Genomic DNA, 14,700 nt, shown 5'->3' on the forward strand with positions numbered 1-14,700 from the left:
GCAGGAAAGCTATTTTCGCTCTCGTACCTTCCTTCCTTGGCTGGCTTGAATGCTGTAGGCTCAGGCTTCATTGCAAAGGTCAAACAGTGAGCAACTGACTGCCGTAAGCTGGCGCAACTCCTCTTGGTGAGCTGTGACAGATGCCCCAGGAGCGTAGTACCTCACGATGGTGAGGGATAGACACAGTCTCTTTTATCTCAGCTTGCCTGTCAGGTGAGGCAGGAAATGCAAATACTGTGAAAAAGCCCAGCAACTCGAACCAGGGACCTTTCGCATGTGAGGTGCGCATGATAACCACTACACTACACAAGCAGACACACTTGCCGGCTTGCTTCATGTGGCTATGCATTGTACTGGAACCACCACACTATGGAAACAGACACACCTGCTTGCTTTATGTGGCTATGCATTGGACTGGGATGCAAGGATGAGGGCCAATGTTCATGACGCTCAAAGCTGAGCCTTCCGGAACACAATCTCTTCCCTTGGAAGAAAGGAACTGGGATCACTTTCATTCCAAGAGGTGATTTCAGAACTGGACCCGAAATTACCATGGAGAAGCACTGTGCATTTAATGTTCCTACGAGCACTGCTGCTCCAGCACAGAAAAGCAGTTGCAAAGAAATCTCGCATACCTTCATGATGCTGAACCGTCTCGACGCCAGTATAAAGCATGTATTGCATTGCAACATGACATCTTACAAGAGTGAAAAGCAGAAATACTCCTGTTTAAAACACAGACTGAACCTATAAAGGTAGGGGTTTGTCTGGGATTTGAACCGAGGTCCTCTCACACCCGAAGCGAGAATCATACCCCTATACCAACTAGACTGCCGCTGCATAGTCATTTGAAACATCTTCTGAAGCGTCTTTCAGAAAAGCAGGGCCATTTGGAGGATCTCTCTCTCTAAGCGTGCCATAGCAATTGATGTTTTCTGTCAAGGATTTTTTGTTTGTCTCTAGCAAGGCAAGAGGTAGTCAAAATGCCCTGTGCCAGTGAGCTGAACTAGGGGACTGATGTGAAAAGCAGACCCTTTCTGGTAGTTGTAACCCGCTGCTAGTCATGGACCCTTGCACCTTAGATTTCCCAACCAGAAGCACTGAAGGGCCTGCTAGCTCTTGAGCCAGAGGAGCATGCCTCTTGGATTCAAGCACACTTGCTCGGTCAGCGCTCGATCAGGCTCGATCAGGCGAGATTCATATTAGTGGCTCATAGGCCTGAAACACTCACCTGGGAGACGCAGGGTGGCTGATTTCCCGGAATGGCCCTTGATGGGGAAATCACCTCCTTTCCCCCGCCTCATTTCAGAATTGTGTGCTAGTCGCAAGACAGTGTTCAGGGGTTCATGGGTACTGCCTACTCCCAGCTGCCTCTCTGTCTTCTTCATGTAAATTGCAAGTCACGAGGAGGCACCATTGCCAATATGCTCCGCCCACCTAACCAAGAAACCTAGTTTGAGCTTGTCTGCCTGTGTTGTTGCAGGGGCAGAGTCTTCTTTGCCCAAAAGGTGGCAGGAGAGCCTCACTTCAAACGATAGAATCAACTGCTTAAGTAGAAACCAGCATGGTAGTTACTGTCATAAAGTGCAGCTCTAACAGAAGGTGTGCCTGAGACGCCCCTTCCAGTAATACACAGAATTTTGATTGAGGGCCCAGCCGATGGGTTGGTGGATTTCTCCTCACATGCCACAGCAGCTTCCAAAGATAGTGGTCTGAGGAGCTGGCTCTGCAAGCAGAGCAAGATTTAAGGGAAGAAAACACACCTGTCAGAAGTGGGATTTGAACCCACGCCTCCATGAAGAGACCAGAAGGCTCAGCTTCACTGAAGATCAAGCTCTCTTGAGTCTGGCGCCTTAGACCACTCGGCCATCCTGACAGCCAAAACAGTGTGCAGGTCGGACTCTTCAGTCTGCACTTGTTGATTTTGCCGCTTGCAATGTTCCTATCAAAGTCACAGCTTTAAAGGCCCCACAATATAACATGGCCAAGAAAAAAAAAAAAAAACAGAACAAGAAACAATGCACATGCACGACCACCGAGGGATGCAGATAACTTTTTAGCGTCCTGCAATAGTAAAGCACGTTTTACACAGGTCACAAGTTTTTAAAGGTCATTTCTGTCTAAGTGTGCATTGAGAGAGACTGAGGTTTTAGGGAGCAAACACAAAAGCTGCTGCTGCCAAGTGTTTCTGCCCGGTCTCAAACCGGGGACTTTTCGCGTGTGAGGCGAACGTGATAACCACTACACTACAGAAACAAGCTTGCTGATTTGACTGAAGGAGCACAGTTCCCCTCATATGTTTGCACGATTTCCTCTATACTTTATCAGCAGTTGCTCGGAATGCGAGGGGTAAGTGTGAAAATTGCAGCGGTGTCGGCCAGCATGCATACACTCAGACGTCCTGAAAAATCCCATAGCTGCGGGCAGAGACAGACAAATATCTGATGCCTAAATGCCAGGAAGGAGAGCCTGTGAAATCATCACACAGGGCGCACTGAGAGCAAGCAGGAAGGAAGCCAAGGCATTGTAATCCATTTTTCGCCTGAGGCAAAAAATATGTTTTGCGCAACAATGCTTCGAGTAAAATGAGAAATGTTGAGGGGTTGTGTATTTTGAGCAGGATTTGATTGTTTTCCGCTAAAATGGGCTCGTCCGGGATTTGAACCCGGGACCTCTCGCACCCTAAGCGAGAATCATACCCCTAGACCAACGAGCCTGGGCACAGAAATGCAACGGCTCCGACCCTGCTCGGAGGATTGGTGACAGAGAGTGGGAGACTACATCCCAAAGCAAGAAACTGCACATGGTGCTCTCTTTTGCAGTACGACTAGAGTCATTTGCATGGTCTTCATCGAACATGACATAAAAAGCCTCTATCCTTTAGACATTTTGGCCCAGATTTACAAGAAAATGACTAAGCGCGACGCTGTGCCAAATTTGCAAGCCCCACGTGCCGTCATTTTCAAAATGCAGGAAAGCGCCGTATTTAGTAGAATACAGCGCACCCCTGTGCTTCCCCCTGCGCCAGCTCTAAATTAGCTGCTCAGCGCCAACGCAGCCGTTCTTGCACCATGGTACAAGGATGACTGCGTTGAGGGGGAAATTGTTTTTGTGCAGGAAGGGACACCTTCCTGCCCAAAAAAAAAATCTTCAATGGTGATTTGCTCTTACTTCTATGTGTGCTCCAGAATGCATCACACATAGCAAGAGCAAAAACAAGGAGAAATGAAAACATTTCTCCTCAGTGCGCCACTCTAACGACACCCCTGGGATGGCGTTTGATTTTGGCGCTGACGCAGATTTACGCCAACTCCTAAATCTGGAGCAGCATCAAAATGCTATGGTGTTGCTGTGGCACACTCCCAACAACACCCATTGCACGCCCCTTCCAGGGAACGCGCTGCGTGCTAAGGGGCCGTATTTACAAGGTGGTGTTAAGCCACAAAAAGTGGCTGAACGCCATCTTGTAAATACCGCGCAGTGCATAGTGCCACCGGGGCGTCACTAAAAGTGATGCTCCGGTGGCGATAGGGCCTTGTAAGTCTGGCACTTTATTTGCTCAAGGTGTGTGTTCTTGGTGAGGGCAGGAAAGCTATTTTCGCTCTCGTACCTTCCTTCCTTGGCTGGCTTGAATGCTGTAGGCTCAGGCTTCATTGCAAAGGTCAAACAGTGAGCAACTGACTGCCGTAAGCTGGCGCAACTCCTCTTGGTGAGCTGTGACAGATGCCCCAGGAGCGTAGTACCTCACGATGGTGAGGGATAGACACAGTCTCTTTTATCTCAGCTTGCCTGTCAGGTGAGGCAGGAAATGCAAATACTGTGAAAAAGCCCAGCGACTCGAACCAGGGACCTTTCGCATGTGAGGTGCGCATGATAACCACTACACTACACAAGCAGACACACTTGCCGGCTTGCTTCATGTGGCTATGCATTGTACTGGAACCACCACACTATGGAAACAGACACACCTGCTTGCTTTATGTGGCTATGCATTGGACTGGGATGCAAGGATGAGGGCCAATGTTCATGACGCTCAAAGCTGAGCCTTCCGGAACACAATCTCTTCCCTTGGAAGAAAGGAACTGGGATCACTTTCATTCCAAGAGGTGATTTCAGAACTGGACCCGAAATTACCATGGAGAAGCACTGTGCATTTAATGTTCCTACGAGCACTGCTGCTCCAGCACAGAAAAGCAGTTGCAAAGAAATCTCGCATACCTTCATGATGCTGGACCGTCTCGACGCCAGTATAAAGCATGTATTGCATTGCAACATGACATCTTACAAGAGTGAAAAGCAGAAATACTCCTGTTTAAAACACAGACTGAACCTATAAAGGTAGGGGTTTGTCTGGGATTTGAACCGAGGTCCTCTCACACCCGAAGCGAGAATCATACCCCTATACCAACTAGACTGCCGCTGCATAGTCATTTGAAACATCTTCTGAAGCGTCTTTCAGAAAAGCAGGGCCATTTGGAGGCTCTCTCTCTCTAAGCGTGCCATAGCAATTGATGTTTTCTGTCAAGGATTTTTTGTTTGTCTCTAGCAAGGCAAGAGGTAGTCAAAATGCCCTGTGCCAGTGAGCTGAACTAGGGGACTGATGTGAAAAGCAGACCCTTTCTGGTAGTTGTAATCCGCTGCTAGTCATGGACCCTTGCACCTTAGATTTCCCAACCAGAAGCACTGAAGGGCCTGCTAGCTCTTGAGCCACAGGAGCATGCCTCTTGGATTCAAGCACACTTGCTCGGTCAGCGCTTGATCAGGCTCGATCAGGCGAGATTCATATTAGTGGCTCATAGGCCTGAAACACTCACCTGGGAGACGCAGGGTGGCTGATTTCCCGAATGGCCCTTGATGGGGAAATCACCTCCTTTCCCCCGCCTCATTTCAGAATTGTGTGCTAGTCGCAAGACAGTGTTCAGGGGTTCATGGGTACTGCCTACTCCCAGCTGCCTCTCTGTCTTCTTCATTTAAATTGCAAGTCACGAGGAGGCACCATTGCCAATATGCTCCGCCCACCTAACCAAGAAACCTAGTTTGAGCTTGTCTGCCTGTGTTGTTGCAGGGGCAGAGTCTTCTTTGCCCAAAAGGTGGCAGGAGAGCCTCACTTCAAACGATAGAATCAACTGCTTAAGTAGAAACCAGCATGGTAGTTACTGTCATAAAGTGCAGCTCTAACAGAAGGTGTGCCTGAGACGCCCCTTCCAGTAATACACAGAATTTTGATTGAGGGCCCAGCCGATGGGTTGGTGGATTTCTCCTCACATGCCACAGCAGCTTCCAAAGATAGTGGTCTGAGGAGCTGGCTCTGCAAGCAGAGCAAGATTTAAGGGAAGAAAATACACCTGTCAGAAGTGGGGTTTGAACCCACGCCTCCATGAAGAGACCAGAAGGCTCAGCTTCACTGAAGATCAAGCTCTCTTGAATCTGGCGCCTTAGACCACTCGGCCATCCTGACAGCCAAAACAGTGTGCAGGTCGGACTCTTCAGTCTGCACTTGTTGATTTTGCCGCTTGCAATGTTCCTATCAAAGTCACAGCTTTAAAGGCCCCACAATATAACATGGCCAAGAAAAAAAAAAAAAAACAGAACAAGAAACAATGCACATGCACGACCACCGAGGGATGCAGATAACTTTTTAGCGTCCTGCAATAGTAAAGCACGTTTTACACAGGTCACAAGTTTTTAAAGGTCATTTCTGTCTAAGTGTGCATTGAGAGAGACTGAGGTTTTAGGGAGCAAACACAAAAGCTGCTGCTGCCAAGTGTTTCTGCCCGGTCTCAAACCGGGGACTTTTCGCGTGTGAGGCGAACGTGATAACCACTACACTACAGAAACAAGCTTGCTGATTTGACTGAAGGAGCACAGTTCCCCTCATATGTTTGCACGATTTCCTCTATACTTTATCAGCAGTTGCTCGGAATGCGAGGGGTAAGTGTGAAAATTGCAGCGGTGTCGGCCAGCATGCATACACTCAGACGTCCTGAAAAATCCCATAGCTGCGGGCAGAGACAGACAAATATCTGATGCCTAAATGCCAGGAAGGAGAGCCTGTGAAATCATCACACAGGGCGCACTGAGAGCAAGCAGGAAGGAAGCCAAGGCATTGTAATCCATTTTTCGCCTGAGGCAAAAAATATGTTTTGCGCTACAATGCTTCGAGTAAAATGAGAAATGTTGAGGGGTTGTGTATTTTGAGCAGGATTTGATTGTTTTCCGCTAAAATGGGCTCGTCCTGGATTTGAACCCGGGACCTCTCGCACCCTAAGCGAGAATCATACCCCTAGACCAACGAGCCTGGGCACAGAAATGCAACGGCTCCGACCCTGCTCGGAGGATTGGTGTCAGAGAGTGGGAGACTACATCCCAAAGCAAGAAACTGCACATGGTGCTCTCTTTTGCAGTACGACTAGAGTCATTTGCATGGTCTTCATCGAACATGACATAAAAAGCCTCTATCCTTTAGACATTTTGGCCCAGATTTACAAGAAAATGACTAAGCGCGACGCTGTGCCAAATTTGCAAGCCCCACGTGCCGTCATTTTCAAAATGCAGGAAAGCGCCGTATTTAGTAGAATACAGCGCACCCCTGTGCTTCCCCCTGCGCCAGCTCTAAATTAGCTGCTGAGCGCCAACGCAGCCGTTCTTGCACCATGGTACAAGGATGACTGCGTTGAGGGGGAAATTGTTTTTGTGCAGGAAGGGAAACCTTCCTGCCCCAAAAAAAAATCTTCAATGGTGATTTGCTCTTACTTCTATGTGTGCTGCAGAATGCATCACACATAGAAAGAGCAAAAACAAGGAGAAATGAAAACATTTCTCCTCAGTGCGCCACTCTAACGACACCCCTGGGATGGCGTTGGATTTTGGCGCTGACGCAGATTTACGCCAACTCCTAAATCTGGAGCAGCATCAAAATGCTATGGTGTTGCTGTGGCACACTCCCAACAACACCCATTGCACGCCCCTTCCAGGGAACGCGCTGCGTGCTAAGGGGCCGTATTTACAAGGTGGTGTTAAGCCACAAAATGTGGCTGAACGCCATCTTGTAAATACCGCGCAGTGCATAGTGCCACCGGGGCGTCACTAAAAGTGATGCTCCGGTGGCGATAGGGCCTTGTAAGTCTGGCACTTTATTTGCTCAAGGTGTGTGTTCTTGGTGAGGGCAGGAAAGCTATTTTCGCTCTCGTACCTTCCTTCCTTGGCTGGCTTGAATTCTGTAGGCTCAGGCTTCATTGCAAAGGTCAAACAGTGAGCAACTGACTGCCGTAAGCTGGCGCAACTCCTCTTGGTGAGCTGTGACAGATGCCCCAGGAGCGTAGTACCTCACGATGGTGAGGGATAGACACAGTCTCTTTTATTTCAGCTTGCCTGTCAGGTGAGGCAGGAAATGCAAATACTGTGAAAAAGCCCAGCGAATCGAACCAGGGACCTTTCGCATGTGAGGTGCGCATGATAACCACTACACTACACAAGCAGACACACTTGCCGGCTTGCTTCATGTGGCTATGCATTGTACTGGAACCACCACACTATGGAAACAGACACACCTGCTTGCTTTATGTGGCTATGCATTGGACTGGGATGCAAGGATGAGGGCCAATGTTCATGACGCTCAAAGCTGAGCCTTCCGGAACACAATCTCTTCCCTTGGAAGAAAGGAACTGGGATCACTTTCATTCCAAGAGGTGATTTCAGAACTGGACCCGAAATTACCATGGAGAAGCACTGTGCATTTAATGTTCCTACGAGCACTGCTGCTCCAGCACAGAAAAGCAGTTGCAAAGAAATCTCGCATACCTTCATGATGCTGGACCGTCTCGACGCCAGTATAAAGCATGTATTGCATTGCAACATGACATCTTACAAGAGTGAAAAGCAGAAATACTCCTGTTTAAAACACAGACTGAACCTATAAAGGTAGGGGTTTGAACCGAGGTCCTCTCACACCCGAAGCGAGAATCATACCCCTATACCAACTAGACTGCCGCTGCATAGTCATTTGAAACATCTTCTGAAGCGTCTTTCAGAAAAGCAGGGCCATTTGGAGGCTCTCTCTCTCTCTAAGCGTGCCATAGCAATTAATGTTTTCTGTCAAGGATTTTTTGTTTGTCTCTAGCAAGGCAAGAGGTAGTCAAAATGCCCTGTGCCAGTGAGCTGAACTAGGGGACTGATGTGAAAAGCAGTCCCTTTCTGGTAGTTGTAACCCGCTGCTAGTCATGGACCCTTGCACCTTAGATTTCCCAACCAGAAGCACTGAAGGGCCTGCTAGCTCTTGAGCCAGAGGAGCATGCCTCTTGGATTCAAGCAGGATTCAAGCACACTTGCTCGGTCAGCGCTCGGTCAGCGCTCGGTCAGCGCTCGATCAGGCGAGATTCATATTAGTGGCTCATAGGCCTGAAACACTCACCTGGGAGACGCAGGGTGGCTGATTTCCCGGAATGGCCCTTGATGGGGAAATCACCTCCTTTCCCCCGCCTCATTTCAGAATTGTGTGCTAGTCGCAAGACAGTGTTCAGGGGTTCATGGGTACTGCCTACTCCCAGCTGCCTCTCTGTCTTCTTCATGTAAATTGCAAGTCACGAGGAGGCACCATTGCCAATATGCTCCGCCCACCTAACCAAGAAACCTAGTTTGAGCTTGTCTGCCTGTGTTGTTGCAGGGGCAGAGTCTTCTTTGCCCAAAAGGTGGCAGGAGAGCCTCACTTCAAACGATAGAATCAACTGCTTAAGTAGAAACCAGCATGGTAGTTACTGTCATAAAGTGCAGCTCTAACAGAAGGTGTGCCTGAGACGCCCCTTCCAGTAATACACAGAATTTTGATTGAGGGCCCAGCCGATGGGTTGGTGGATTTCTCCTCACATGCCACAGCAGCTTCCAAAGATAGTGGTCTGAGGAGCTGGCTCTGCAAGCAGAGCAAGATTTAAGGGAAGAAAATACACCTGTCAGAAGTGGGATTTGAACCCACGCCTCCATGAAGAGACCAGAAGGCTCAGCTTCACTGAAGATCAAGCTCTCTTGAGTCTGGCGCCTTAGACCACTCGGCCATCCTGACAGCCAAAACAGTGTGCAGGTCGGACTCTTCAGTCTGCACTTGTTGATTTTGCCGCTTGCAATGTTCCTATCAAAGTCACAGCTTTAAAGGCCCCACAATATAACATGGCCAAGAAAAAAAAAAAAAAACAGAACAAGAAACAATGCACATGCACGACCACCGAGGGATGCAGATAACTTTTTAGCGTCCTGCAATAGTAAAGCACGTTTTACACAGGTCACAAGTTTTTAAAGGTCATTTCTGTCTAAGTGTGCATTGAGAGGGACTGAGGTTTTAGGGAGCAAACACAAAAGCTGCTGCTGCCAAGTGTTTCTGCCCGGTCTCAAACCGGGGACTTTTCGCGTGTGAGGCGAACGTGATAACCACTACACTACAGAAACAAGCTTGCTGATTTGACTGAAGGAGCACAGTTCCCCTCATATGTTTGCACGATTTCCTCTATACTTTATCAGCAGTTGCTCGGAATGCGAGGGGTAAGTGTGAAAATTGCAGCGGTGTCGGCCAGCATGCATACACTCAGACGTCCTGAAAAATCCCATAGCTGCGGGCAGAGACAGACAAATATCTGATGCCTAAATGCCAGGAAGGAGAGCCTGTGAAATCATCACACAGGGCGCACTGAGAGCAAGCAGGAAGGAAGCCAAGGCATTGTAATCCATTTTTCGCCTGAGGCAAAAAATATGTTTTGCGCAACAATGCTTCGAGTAAAATGAGAAATGTTGAGGGGTTGTGTATTTTGAGCAGGATTTGATTGTTTTCCGCTAAAATGGGCTCGTCCGGGATTTGAACCCGGGACCTCTCGCACCCTAAGCGAGAATCATACCCCTAGACCAACGAGCCTGGGCACAGAAATGCAACGGCTCCGACCCTGCTCGGAGGATTGGTGTCAGAGAGTGGGAGACTACATCCCAAAGCAAGAAACTGCACATGGTGCTCTCTTTTGCAGTACGACTAGAGTCATTTGCATGGTCTTCATCGAACATGACATAAAAAGCCTCTATCCTTTAGACATTTTGGCCCAGATTTACAAGAAAATGACTAAGCGCGACGCTGTGCCAAATTTGCAAGCCCCACGTGCCGTCATTTTCAAAATGCAGGAAAGCGCCGTATTTAGTAGAATACAGCGCACCCCTGTGCTTCCCCCTGCGCCAGCTCTAAATTAGCTGCTGAGCGCCAACGCAGCCGTTCTTGCACCATGGTACAAGGATGACTGCGTTGAGGGGGAAATTGTTTTTGTGCAGGAAGGGAAACCTTCCTGCCCCAAAAAAAAATCTTCAATGGTGATTTGCTCTTACTTCTATGTGTGCTGCAGAATGCATCACACATAGAAAGAGCAAAAACAAGGAGAAATGAAAACATTTCTCCTCAGTGCGCCACTCTAACGACACCCCTGGGATGGCGTTGGATTTTGGCGCTGACGCAGATTTACGCCAACTCCTAAATCTGGAGCAGCATCAAAATGCTATGGTGTTGCTGTGGCACACTCCCAACAACACCCATTGCACGCCCCTTCCAGGGAACGCGCTGCGTGCTAAGGGGCCGTATTTACAAGGTGGTGTTAAGCCACAAAATGTGGCTGAACGCCATCTTGTAAATACCGCGCAGTGCATAGTGCCACCGGGGCGTCTCTAAAAGTGATGCTCCGGTGGCGATAGGGCCTTGTAAGTCTGGCACTTTATTTGCTCAAGGTGTGTGTTCTTGGTGAGGGCAGGAAAGCTATTTTCGCTCTCGTACCTTCCTTCCTTGGCTGGCTTGAATGCTGTAGGCTCAGGCTTCATTGCAAAGGTCAAACAGTGAGCAACTGACTGCCGTAAGCTGGCGCAACTCCTCTTGGTGAGCTGTGACAGATGCCCCAGGAGCGTAGTACCTCACGATGGTGAGGGATAGACACAGTCTCTTTTATCTCAGCTTGCCTGTCAGGTGAGGCAGGAAATGCAAATACTGTGAAAAAGCCCAGCGACTCGAACCAGGGACCTTTCGCATGTGAGGTGCGCATGATAACCACTACACTACACAAGCAGACACACTTGCCGGCTTGCTTCATGTGGCTATGCATTGTACTGGAACCACCACACTATGGAAACAGACACACCTGCTTGCTTTATGTGGCTATGCATTGGACTGGGATGCAAGGATGAGGGCCAATGTTCATGACGCTCAAAGCTGAGCCTTCCGGAACACAATCTCTTCCCTTGGAAGAAAGGAACTGGGATCACTTTCATTCCAAGAGGTGATTTCAGAACTGGACCCGAAATTACCATGGAGAAGCACTGTGCATTTAATGTTCCTACGAGCACTGCTGCTCCAGCACAGAAAAGCAGTTGCAAAGAAATCTCGCATACCTTCATGATGCTGGACCGTCTCGACGCCAGTATAAAGCATGTATTGCATTGCAACATGACATCTTACAAGAGTGAAAAGCAGAAATACTCCTGTTTAAAACACAGACTGAACCTATAAAGGTAGGGGTTTGTCTGGGATTTGAACCGAGGTCCTCTCACACCCGAAGCGAGAATCATACCCCTATACCAACTAGACTGCCGCTGCATAGTCATTTGAAACATCTTCTGAAGCGTCTTTCAGAAAAGCAGGGCCATTTGGAGGCTCTCTCTCTCTCTAAGCGTGCCATAGCAATTAATGTTTTCTGTCAAGGATTTTTTGTTTGTCTCTAGCAAGGCAAGAGGTAGTCAAAATGCCCTGTGCCAGTGAGCTGAACTAGGGGACTGATGTGAAAAGCAGACCCTTTCTGGTAGTTGTAACCCGCTGCTAGTCATGGACCCTTGCACCTTAGATTTCCCAACCAGAAGCACTGAAGGGCCTGCTAGCTCTTGAGCCAGAGGAGCATGCCTCTTGGATTCAAGCACACTTGCTCGGTCAGCACTTGATCAGGCTCGATCAGGCTCGATCAGGCGAGATTCATATTAGTGGCTCATAGGCCTGAAACACTCACCTGGGAGACGCAGGGTGGCTGATTTCCCGGAATGGCCCTTGATGGGGAAATCACCTCCTTTCCCCCGCCTCATTTCAGAATTGTGTGCTAGTCGCAAGACAGTGTTCAGGGGTTCATGGGTACTGCCTACTCCCAGCTGCCTCTCTGTCTTCTTCATGTAAATTGCAAGTCACGAGGAGGCACCATTGCCAATATGCTCCGCCCACCTAACCAAGAAACCTAGTTTGAGCTTGTCTGCCTGTGTTGTTGCAGGGGCAGAGTCTTCTTTGCCCAAAAGGTGGCAGGAGAGCCTCACTTCAAACGATAGAATCAACTGCTTAAGTAGAAACCAGCATGGTAGTTACTGTCATAAAGTGCAGCTCTAACAGAAGGTGTGCCTGAGACGCCCCTTCCAGTAATACACAGAATTTTGATTGAGGGCCCAGCCGATGGGTTGGTGGATTTCTCCTCACATGCCACAGCAGCTTCCAAAGATAGTGGTCTGAGGAGCTGGCTCTGCAAGCAGAGCAAGATTTAAGGGAAGAAAATACACCTGTCAGAAGTGGGATTTGAACCCACGCCTCCATGAAGAGACCAGAAGGCTCAGCTTCACTGAAGATCAAGCTCTCTTGAGTCTGGCGCCTTAGACCACTCGGCCATCCTGACAGCCAAAACAGTGTGCAGGTCGGACTCTTCAGTCTGCACTTGTTGATTTTGCCGCTTGCAATGTTCCTATCAAAGTCACAGCTTTAAAGGCCCCACAATATAACATGGGCAAGAAAAAAAAAAAAAAACAGAACAAGAAACAATGCACATGCACGACCACCGAGGGATGCAGATAACTTTTTAGCGTCCTGCAATAGTAAAGCACGTTTTACACAGGTCACAAGTTTTTAAAGGTCATTTCTGTCTAAGTGTGCATTGAGAGAGACTGAGGTTTTAGGGAGCAAACACAAAAGCTGCTGCTGCCAAGTGTTTCTGCCCGGTCTCAAACCGGGGACTTTTCGCGTGTGAGGCGAACGTGATAACCACTACACTACAGAAACAAGCTTGCTGATTTGACTGAAGGAGCACAGTTCCCCTCATATGTTTGCACGATTTCCTCTATACTTTATCAGCAGTTGCTCGGAATGCGAGGGGTAAGTGTGAAAATTGCAGCGGTGTCGGCCAGCATGCATACACTCAGACGTCCTGAAAAATCCCATAGCTACGGGCAGAGACAGACAAATATCTGATGCCTAAATGCCAGGAAGGAGAGCCTGTGAAATCATCACACAGGGCGCACTGAGAGCAAGCAGGAAGGAAGCCAAGGCATTGTAATCCATTTTTCACCTTAGGCAAAAAATATGTTTTGCGCAACAATGCTTCGAGTAAAATGAGAAATGTTGAGGGGTTGTGTATTTTGAGCAGGATTTGATTGTTTTCCGCTAAAATGGGCTCGTCCGGGATTTGAACCCGGGACCTCTCGCACCCTAAGCGAGAATCATACCCCTAGACCAACGAGCCTGGGCACAGAAATGCAACGGCTCCGACCCTGCTCGGAGGATTGGTGTCAGAGAGTGGGAGACTACATCCCAAAGCAAGAAACTGCACATGGTGCTCTCTTTTGCAGTACGACTAGAGTCATTTGCATGGTCTTCATCGAACATGACATAAAAAGCCTCTATCCTTTAGACATTTTGGCCCAGATTTACAAGAAAATGACTAAGCGCGACGCTGTGCCAAATTTGCAAGCCCCACGTGCCGTCATTTTCAAAATGCAGGAAAGCGCCGTATTTAGTAGAATACAGCGCACCCCTGTGCTTCCCCCTGCGCCAGCTCTAAATTAGCTGCTGAGCGCCAACGCAGCCGTTCTTGCACCATGGTACAAGGATGACTGCGTTGAGGGGGAAATTGTTTTTGTGCAGGAAGGGAAACCTTCCTGCCCCAAAAAAAAATCTTCAATGGTGATTTGCTCTTACTTCTATGTGTGCTGCAGAATGCATCACACATAGAAAGAGCAAAAACAAGGAGAAATGAAAACATTTCTCCTCAGTGCGCCACTCTAACGACACCCCTGGGATGGCGTTGGATTTTGGCGCTGACGCAGATTTACGCCAACTCCTAAATCTGGAGCAGCATCAAAATGCTATGGTGTTGCTGTGGCACACTCCCAACAACACCCATTGCACGCCCCTTCCAGGGAACGCGCTGCGTGCTAAGGGGCCGTATTTACAAGGTGGTGTTAAGCCACAAAATGTGGCTGAACGCCATCTTGTAAATACCGCGCAGTGCATAGTGCCACCGGGGCGTCTCTAAAAGTGATGCTCCGGTGGCGATAGGGCCTTGTAAGTCTGGCACTTTATTTGCTCAAGGTGTGTGTTCTTGGTGAGGGCAGGAAAGCTATTTTCGCTCTCGTACCTTCCTTCCTTGGCTGGCTTGAATGCTGTAGGCTCAGGCTTCATTGCAAAGGTCAAACAGTGAGCAACTGACTGCCGTAAGCTGGCGCAACTCCTCTTGGTGAGCTGTGACAGATGCCCCAGGAGCGTAGTACCTCACGATGGTGAGGGATAGACACAGTCTCTTTTATCTCAGCTTGCCTGTCAGGTGAGGCAGGAAATGCAAATACTGTGAAAAAGCCCAGCGACTCGAACCAGGGACCTTTCGCATGTGAGGTGCGCATGATAACCACTACACTACACAAGCAGACACACTTGCCGGCTTGCTTCATGTGGCT

The 14,700-nt window shown here is 48.7% G+C and overlaps 6 non-coding genes across 6 annotated transcripts; all 6 read right to left on the minus strand.

Moving 5' to 3' along the window:
• Nucleotides 1-1,764: 1,764 nt before the first annotated feature.
• Nucleotides 1,765-1,876, minus strand: TRNAL-CAA (transfer RNA leucine (anticodon CAA)). Its single transcript has 2 exons — nucleotides 1,839-1,876; nucleotides 1,765-1,810 (listed from the first exon to the last, which is right to left on the minus strand). It is a non-coding gene; the product is annotated as a tRNA-Leu (tRNA).
• A 768-nt stretch (nucleotides 1,877-2,644) lies between these two features.
• Nucleotides 2,645-2,716, minus strand: TRNAP-AGG (transfer RNA proline (anticodon AGG)). Its single transcript has one exon. It is a non-coding gene; the product is annotated as a tRNA-Pro (tRNA).
• A 6,227-nt stretch (nucleotides 2,717-8,943) lies between these two features.
• TRNAL-CAA (transfer RNA leucine (anticodon CAA)) lies at nucleotides 8,944-9,055 on the minus strand. Its single transcript has 2 exons — nucleotides 9,018-9,055; nucleotides 8,944-8,989 (listed from the first exon to the last, which is right to left on the minus strand). It is a non-coding gene; the product is annotated as a tRNA-Leu (tRNA).
• Nucleotides 9,056-9,823: 768 nt separating this feature from the next.
• TRNAP-AGG (transfer RNA proline (anticodon AGG)) lies at nucleotides 9,824-9,895 on the minus strand. Its single transcript has one exon. It is a non-coding gene; the product is annotated as a tRNA-Pro (tRNA).
• A 2,643-nt stretch (nucleotides 9,896-12,538) lies between these two features.
• On the minus strand, nucleotides 12,539-12,650 carry TRNAL-CAA (transfer RNA leucine (anticodon CAA)). Its single transcript has 2 exons — nucleotides 12,613-12,650; nucleotides 12,539-12,584 (listed from the first exon to the last, which is right to left on the minus strand). It is a non-coding gene; the product is annotated as a tRNA-Leu (tRNA).
• A 768-nt stretch (nucleotides 12,651-13,418) lies between these two features.
• Nucleotides 13,419-13,490, minus strand: TRNAP-AGG (transfer RNA proline (anticodon AGG)). Its single transcript has one exon. It is a non-coding gene; the product is annotated as a tRNA-Pro (tRNA).
• Nucleotides 13,491-14,700: the final 1,210 nt, after the last annotated feature.

Source organism: Pleurodeles waltl, unplaced genomic scaffold (assembly GCF_031143425.1).
Source record: "Pleurodeles waltl isolate 20211129_DDA unplaced genomic scaffold, aPleWal1.hap1.20221129 scaffold_72, whole genome shotgun sequence".
Lineage (NCBI taxonomy): Eukaryota > Metazoa > Chordata > Amphibia > Caudata > Salamandridae > Pleurodeles > Pleurodeles waltl.